This window comes from Anomaloglossus baeobatrachus, chromosome 4, assembly GCF_048569485.1.
Source record: "Anomaloglossus baeobatrachus isolate aAnoBae1 chromosome 4, aAnoBae1.hap1, whole genome shotgun sequence".
In the NCBI taxonomy this organism is placed as follows: Eukaryota; Metazoa; Chordata; class Amphibia; order Anura; family Aromobatidae; genus Anomaloglossus; species Anomaloglossus baeobatrachus.
The window spans coordinates 692,019,940-692,028,830 of record NC_134356.1 but is presented as its reverse complement, the minus strand read 5'-3'; the positions used below and the strand labels follow the sequence as shown (position 1 = coordinate 692,028,830).

The following is an 8,891-nucleotide window of genomic DNA, read 5'->3' as shown; positions in this document are numbered from 1 at the left end:
TTTCAGGGTTCTAGGGGTCCTGCTTGGTGAGTGGCTTCCCTCTAGCCTATCATTTACATCCACATCTGAGTGTGTGGATCAAGCAAGGCATTACACCGTGCTCTCTGCAGAAGGCCATGTGGGCCAGGATAGTGCTTTAAAAATTGCTGGACAACCAGGTTCAACACGTGAACCACACAAGGCACGTGTGTCACATTGTCACAGCGAAGGGCCGCACCCATGTTTGCATCATTGTCGCACCCGGCCTTCCCTGGCTGCTGGTTGAGTGGAGACAACCATTGATGAAACTCGGTCTCCAGAGCTAACCGTCCACAACTTCTCAGCGGTGTGACTCACATTTCCCATACATTTCAAAGTAAAACTTTGACCGCCTGATGGCATTGAGCTCTGCTGCCAGCATAGTAAGGAGGTGTGTGGTAGTCCTTGTGCGCAGTTCCAAGGAAGGGTGGCCTGACCACACAGGGTTTGCACCAAGGTGGAGGACCCACACGAGGTTGAAGAGGCAGAAGCAGTGTATTAACTTCTACATACAGAAGAAGGATTGAAACAACTCGTGGGGACAGCAAGACTTGTACAGCAGACCCTTCTCCATCTCTCCCCACAGTAACCCATTGCCCAGTCAGCGACATGTATCGCCCCTGTCCATGCTTACTGGGCCAATTTTCTGTGGTGAAAAGCACCCTGTCACACAGAGTTTCTCAAGGAATCAGTGATGTTTAGTGCGACATGCTGGTGTAGCGCGTGCACGCCTTTGTTGGAGAAGGAGTGGCGCCTGGGCATCGGCTCTTGGGGCACTGCGATGGGCATAAGGTCTCGAAAATCCTCGGTTAAAAAGGTTGGAAAGGCAGCATTTTGCTAGCCAACAGTTTCCAGATGCTGAAAGTCAACCTCTAAGCCATGTCATGCCCTTCTAAAAGCATGTAAAACACAGCGCGGGGACTCCAACCACAGTCTCCCTCGTTTCCACTAACTGGGCCACACACACCCCACTTGACTGGCATCGGTTGAGCCCCCTTTTGACAAAGAAAAAGATGCTTTGCATGAAGCACTCTCAAAAATACGCGTGCCTTTCCCGTCCCCTGGCTGACCCAGGGGAAGAAAATTTCCTCTGAGAGCCATGATTTGTTCATTTTGGTTCTTTTAGAAACACAGCGAGGGGACTCCAACCACAGTCTCCCTCGTTGCCACTAATTGGGCCACACACACCCCACTTGACTGACATCAGTTGATGCCCCTTTTCAAAATGAAAAAGATGCTTTGCATGAAGCACTCTCAAAAATACGCGTGCCTTTCCCGTCCCCTGGCTGACCCAGGGGAAGAAAAGTCCTCTGAGAGCCATGATTTGTTCATTTTGGTTCTTTTAGAAACACAGCGAGGGGACTCCAACCACAGTCTCCCTCGTTGCCACTAATTGGGCCACACACACCCCACTTGACTGACATCAGTTGATGCCCCTTTTCAAAATGAAAAAGATGCTTTGCATGAAGCACTCTCAAAAATACGTGTGCCTTTCCCGTCCCCTGGCTGACCCAGGGGAAGAAAAGTCCTCTGAGAGCCATGACTTGTTCATCTTGGTTCTTTTAGAAACACAGCGAGGGGACTCCAACCACAGTCTCCCTCGTTGCCACTAACTGGGCCACACACACCCCACTTGACTGGCATCGGTTGAGCCCCCTTTTGAAAAAGAAAAAGATGCTTTGCATGAAGCACTCTCAAAAATACACGTGCCTTTCCCGTCCCCTGGCTGACCCAGGGGAAGAAAAGTCCTCTGAGAGCCATGATTTGTTCATTTTGGTTCTTTTAGAAACACAGCGAGGGGACTCCAACCACAGTTTCCCTCGTTGCCACTAATTGGGCCACACACACCCCACTTGACTGACATCAGTTGATGCCCCTTTTCAAAATGAAAAAGATGCTTTGCATGAAGCACTCTCAAAAATACGTGTGCCTTTCCCGTCCCCTGGCTGACCCAGGGGAAGAAAAGTCCTCTGAGAGCCATGACTTGTTCATCTTGGTTCTTTTAGAAACACAGCGAGGGGACTCCAACCACAGTCTCCCTCGTTGCCACTAACTGGGCCACACACACCCCACTTGACTGGCATCGGTTGAGCCCCCTTTTGAAAAAGAAAAAGATGCTTTGCATGAAGCACTCTCAAAAATACGCGTGCCTTTCGCCTCCCCTGGCTGACCCAGGGGAAGAAATGTCCTCTGAGAGCCATGTCCACATTGTCAGTGGACAGACACGTGTGCTTATCTGCCAGCAGACCCCCAGCAGCACTGAAGACAGGTTCCGAGAGAACGCTGGCTGCAGGACACGACAAGATCCCCAAGGCGTACGTGGCGAGCTCAGGCAATTTATCCAGATTGGAAGCCTAAAATGAGCAGGGCTCAAGTTGCACAATAATGGAATCAATGTTTCCTTGCATATACTCATATATCTGTGTGTCCTCCTCTTTTTCCTTGTCCAGCTCTTTTGTTTTCGCATGAGTATATGTCCTTGTCACTTTCCCATGTGTTGTGAGTTGTTTGTCACCTTTTGGACACCTTTGAGGGTGTTTTCTAGGTGTTTTTCTGTGTTTGTGATTGCCTGCCATTGTTTCCTATGCAGTTCGAGTTCGGTTCGTCGAACGTTCGACGAGCCGAACTCGAACGGGACCTCCGTTCGGCGAACCGACCTCGAGCCGAACTGGGACCGGTTCGCTCATCTCTAGTCTTGACTTTTGCTGGATGAGTTGGAGTTTTTATTGGTACCATTTTGGACCAAATAATATTTTTTGATCGCTTTTCATTCCATTTTTGTGAGGCAGAATTAAGAAGAAACAGCAATTCAAGAATTTTTTTGTTTTTTTGTAATGCCGTTCACCATGACGTATGATTACAGCGATATCACATTTATATAGTTTTTTATGTTTTGCCGCTTTTACACCCAAAAAACGTTCATAGAAAAAAAAAATGTTTGCATTGCTTTATTCTGAGAGGTATAGTTTTTATGTGTAGTTATTTTGTTTTGTTTTTTTTACATATATGTATATGTATGTAAAAAAACCAAAACAAAATAACTACACATAGGGATGATCAAGGGTTGCCAGGGCAGTGATCAGGTCCCTGTGATCGCATTACAGGGATCCAATCACCTGGAAGAGGTAAGTGATCCTCTCCCTGCAACCTGAATGCTGCGATCATGATTGATCACAGCCTTTAGGGGGTTAAACTATTGGGATTGGCACAGGCACCATTCCTTACGAAGGACAGCTAGGTGCCGGCTACAAGATAAAAGGCACAGACCCGAAGGTGATCGCGAGGAAACAGTACAGGAATCCCCTGATTGCCAGGATGTATTGGGCATGTACTTGTTCATTAAGACCCAGAAAGCCAGGACATACCCAGTACATCAAATGTCAGTAAAAGCTTAAGAAAAGTTAATATTGTGAAATTTTTGAAAATTTGACAACATTAACAAAATGTAAACAACATAGCTAAGATTTCACTGTTTTTTCTTTTAGTCAGAGTTTTGAGTATTTTTATGAATACTTAATGCTTAATGCCTAATACTTTTACCATAGCATTATAAATCATTGTGCTGTAATGCTGAATATATTTGTGGTTAAAATTAATTTTGAATTTTATTTTCCTTTTGATGCAGGAGAACAATGTGACTTTGTTCAATGAGTTTTTTCTTTTGGGATTTCAAGTCAACCAGAATTGTAGAATTTTCCTTCTCCTTCTGCTCTTAGTAATTTATTGTGCAACAATATGTGGGAATCTCCTGATCATCGCCCTGGTGTCCACCAGTAAGAACCTCCACACTCCGATGTACTTCTTCATTTCACAACTGTCCATCAGTGACATCTTGTTACCAACAGATATTGTCCCCTACATGTTTTATACTCTACTGAATAATGGGGGGACCATTTCTTTTATTGGCTGTTTGGCTCAGTTTTATTTCTTCTGTACTGCAGAAGGATGTGAATGTCTTCTCCTCACAGTGATGTCCTATGACCGATATGTGGCCATCTGTAATCCACTCCATTATGTCTCTATCATGACGAGTTCATTTTGTGTAAAATTGGTTATTTTGTTTTGGTTTCTCAGTTTTTTCATTGCATTCATTGACACATTATCAGCATCAAGGCTGAAGTTCTGTGGGCCAAATATCATTGACCATTTGTTTTGCGATTTGGTTCCATTACAGGACATTGCATGTTCGGATACTTTTCCTTTAAAACTACAACTCTATTTACTAAGTATTCCACTATTGATTGTTCCCAATTTAATAATTATTATTTCTTATGGTAACATTGTCCACGCCGTCTTACAAATTCAGTCTAATATCAGTAGACAGAAAGCCTTCTCCACCTGCAGCTCCCACCTCACTGTGGTCTCCATATTTTATATGACTCTCTTTAGTGTATATATTCTTCCAACAAGTGTACGAACATCAGAAGTTAATAAAATCATGTCCTTGCTATACACTGTATTTACACCTTTAATCAATCCCATTATTTATAGCTTTAGAAATAAAGACATTAAGAAAGCCGTTCAGGAAATCATTTAGAAATATCTATTAAGTGATGTTTTGTCTAAAAATATTTTCCATTGGCAACGGATCAAGAAAAAAGATCTAAATGCTTGGAGAACAGATTTTATATTCAAGTTTGACATGTTTTTAGTTCATTTTTTTTTTGTTATGGTCTTAGAACTTATGTCTGAAGCTTTAAAGGGATTTGTTGAACCTGAAATTCAGATGGTCCAAAAATAGACTTCTTAATAATGATGAGAATACTTGAGTGCTCGTTACTCAAATTGAGCGGTCAGACACTCGGACGGGCTCACTGCGAGTAATGAGCATAATGGAAGTCAATTTGAAACTTGAGCATTTTTCAATTAGACCATATCTGGAAATATGGGAGTGCCTTAAAATCTCTGAAATTGATTGAAACACCGCTGAAATGAAATTGGAGAAGCAGGAAGAAGACCCCTGAATCCATCTGTGACTCAGAGTGCTGCTGGAAACAAAATTGTCAGAGTTAAAATATCCTGGCCCCACACCGGGGTTCAAACCAATGATCTCTTGTTGTTTGTCACTTTCCCTCTTGGTTGGACCTTCAGGTGTTTGTACTTTCTCATTTGTTTGCCTGATCACATTTTGGAAGTGTCTTTTTATACTCACTGCTCACATGTCTCAGTGCTGGCTATTTTTTTGGATGGATGATTGTATAGAGTCACAGCTCTTTAATTAAGGTTTTCTTAATGTGTAATTTACTATTGCTATACCCTTTTTTGTTTCAATTTGGTTTTGAAGGGTTTCCATGTATTCTGTTATTGTTTTTGGTTTCTTGTTTCTGAGCCCTGTGTCTCACCCTCTGCATATGAGGAGTTTATTCATGGTTATTGTTGTTTTTGTGTTATACTTGTTTTGAAGCTTAGGTACAGTTAAGCTCACTCAATGTCAGCCATTGATGAGTGAAGCACCATTACATGATGTTAGGGTACCAACCTTTACTGTCAGGCAGGGACAAATCATAGTCAGATGTGGGGCACGTTTTATCCTGCTTGGGACCAGTGGATTTCTGGTTTTACATGTCCTTTTGTTTGTCCAACTCTGTGAGAGTGTACATTTTCAGTCATAGCATTATAGCCAGGACATTTGGTACATTATTGGGATTTCCTTACAGATCCTGTTTGTTCATAGGCCGCACAACTACATGCCTTGTCAGTGGTGGTCACTGAAATTAACGAACAACAACATGCACTTTTAGTTGTTATTACTGATCGTAGTCATTAATGTATTCTATTGGAATGTAAGCCAACTATGCCGAATTGCTTTGATGGTGCCTGATGTGATTGCTCTGTTTTTTCGTCTCAGTTGAGTTATAGTTCCAATCATGTCCTGCATGCACTGGGTCTGAAGGCACCGTCACATGCGCCGATATGTTGTTTGATCGCATGAGCGATCGCACCCACCCCTGTCGTTTGTGCCTCATGGGCAATTTGTTGCCCGTGGCACACAAAGTCGTTAACCCCCGTCACACATACTTACCACCCTAACAACGTTGCTGTGGGTGGCGAACATCCTCTTCCTGAAAGACGGGGATGTTTGGCGACACAGCAACGTCACACAGCGGCCGGCCAATAGAAGTGGAGAGACGGAGATGAGCGGGATGTACTATCCCACCCACCTCCTTCCTTCCGCATTGCCGGCAACCGCAGGTAAGCTGCAGTTCATAGTTCCGGAGGTGTCACATGTAGCGACGTGTGCTGCCTCGGGAACGATGAACATCTGGTGCACAGAAGGAATGAAATTTTGAAAATGAACGACGTGTCAACGAGCAACAATAAGGTGAGTATTTTTGCTCGTTCACAGTCGTTCGGAGATGTTACACGCTACGACATCTCTACCAATGCCGGATGTGCGTCACAAATTCCGTGACCCCACCGACATATTGTTAGATATATCGTAACGTGTGATAGGGCCTTAAGAGTCATCATGTAGACATTAATTTGTCTTTGTTTCATGGTGATTCACAGGCTTGGGATTTTTCCTTCCCTGAGGATTCCCCCAGAGTTGGACTCTATAGAAGTTTTTTTCTTGGCTCTGAGTTTAAATTATGATAATCCTGATAAAATTGCTGTTGCTGAATGCAAAATTTTTTTTTGGTTCAGGTAAATTGAAAATCAGAGGTCTACTGCTCAGAGTTTAGATGATGAGCTGCGAGGATCTCTTGAAATGACCCTGCTCTTTGGAATCAGTTCTGACAGAGACTGTCTGATCAGATCAAGAACAGTATGACTTAAAATTCCAGTCTGACATCGTTTGCTATTCGTTTGGAGAGAGTTCTGAGAGATAGAGACATATTTAAGGGTATTTTTGTGACATCACCTTCAGTGAAAACAGCTTAACTTATGGTATTTGATCCATATAAGGATCCCAGAGAATGTATGAATCGCAGAGTACCAACTTTTTGTTATAATGTGGTTGTTCTGGTCACATCATGGCTAAATGCTTTAGGTATAATAATGAATTCAAACAAAAAAAAAGAAAACAAAAACTAGGTAAGAGGATGCTGATTTCAATAGTTTGAGATTAATTTTGGTACTAACATCAGGGCTTTTTTTTCACATGTATCCTTGGAGACTAAAACATGGTTTTAATTTTGCTCCTGTGTTTGTGAATTTAGGTTTTGTTCTGAATCCTATTTATTATGACTTTGCTATTAGTTGTCTTTATAATGTCTCTTTCCTCATTCATCCCATTCAAATTTCAGGGATTTATAATTCTCCTCTTTCCCAAAGACACATAACGTCAAAGGAAGAAAATGTATGAAGTTTGGTACATTAGATTCTGAATTCATTTTATTTAGGGGGTTTCCTTCTTTACCTGCAAAATTGGTGTTGGGTTTGCATTAAATAGGTAAGCACAATCCTGCTTTCTATTGCATACTTTGGAGTGACTGTTGTTTTTCTAGTTGTTTTACAGACCCCTGCCTTCTGAATGGTCTCATCTTTCAGATTTCCTTGAAGATTTTTGATTACGGTACATATTTTCTGAGTCAGACTGTGAAGTTTTCCCACTGCACAGAACATACAGCTCTGGCAAAAATTAAGAGACCACTGCAAAATGTTTAGTTTTTCTGATTTTTCTCTTTATATTTTGAGTAAAATGTAAATTATTTTATTCTATAAACTACTGACAACGTCTCCGAATTTTCAAGCAATACATTTTGTAATTATTTTCTGAAAATGAGAAATGGTGAAAATAACAAAAAAAAATGCACAGAGCTTTCAGACCTGAAATAATGCAAAGAAAACAAGTTCATAATAATTTAGAAACAACAATACCAATAATGTTTTACCTCAGGAAGATTCAGAAATCAATATTCTGTGGAATGACCATGATGTGTAATCCCAGCTTTCATGCGTCTTAGCCGCTTTACACCAGTCTGTCACACGGCTTTTGGGAGACCTTATGCCTCTCCTGGCAGGAAAATGAGGTGGACTCTGGTTGGAATTCAGCTGACACTGGAAAGACATGTACAGAAGCTGATTATTTTAAAACCGTGCAGTGGTCTCTTAATTTTTGCATGAGCTGTATATTTGTGCTATCAAAATCTTACCAGGAGAAAAATTGCCTATGTGAGTCGACCATCAGGGTTTTCGATAGGGGGGTACTCTGGCGCCGGGACTATGGATACTTTACTCTCCATGGCGTTATCACAGGTGGTCGGTCCCGGCTTCATGCCCTGGGCGCTCACTCTGTGGCTGTGGAATGGGGTACAGGGATGATTTTGGGGATATACGTGATGCCACCTGTGGTGTCTGGTAAGCGGGATATACCAGCGCTGCCCGCGGCCGACCTCTGAGGTGATGGTGACGGCAGCTTAAGATCTCTCAGCTCCCCACAGGTGGAGATTTCTTACCTCAGGGTGGCGGGTCGCTGACCAGGAGGGAAGCGACCGAGCGGTGATGGCTGTCTTCTTCTCTGAAGGGTCCTGTAGAACGGCGGAGAGATGACACACTGAGTCCACATCAGCTTAAACAACTCCCTTTTTACTGGCATCTGGTTTATTTTGCACAGTTCACAGCAGCAACAGTTTGGTTACAAGAAGGACAATGGTCACAAGTTTCGGAGGAGATTTGATGACAGAGTCTCTCTCTGAGGTGACCTTTCTTTGTTTCTTTCTCGGTCTCTGCTCTGAGGGCTCTGTGACTCCCTCTTTAACCTACTCGTTAGTCTCGTCACTGGTTTTCCCAGGGGTCTGATGCTGCACGATTTCTTTATCTATCCTGCAACAGCGTCGTGAACTCGGCTTGGGGTTAGTAGTCAGACTCTTCATGGGTACCGGGACTCCTTTTTTTTTGGATCCCAGGTTAACGGTCAATGGTTTTGGGGA

At 42.8% G+C, this 8,891-nt stretch overlaps 1 pseudogene; it reads left to right on the top strand.

The window, feature by feature from the left end:
* Positions 1-3,637: 3,637 nt before the first annotated feature.
* On the top strand, positions 3,638-4,759 carry LOC142302971 (olfactory receptor 5G9-like; annotated as a pseudogene).
* The last annotated feature ends 4,132 nt before the right edge of the window (positions 4,760-8,891 follow it).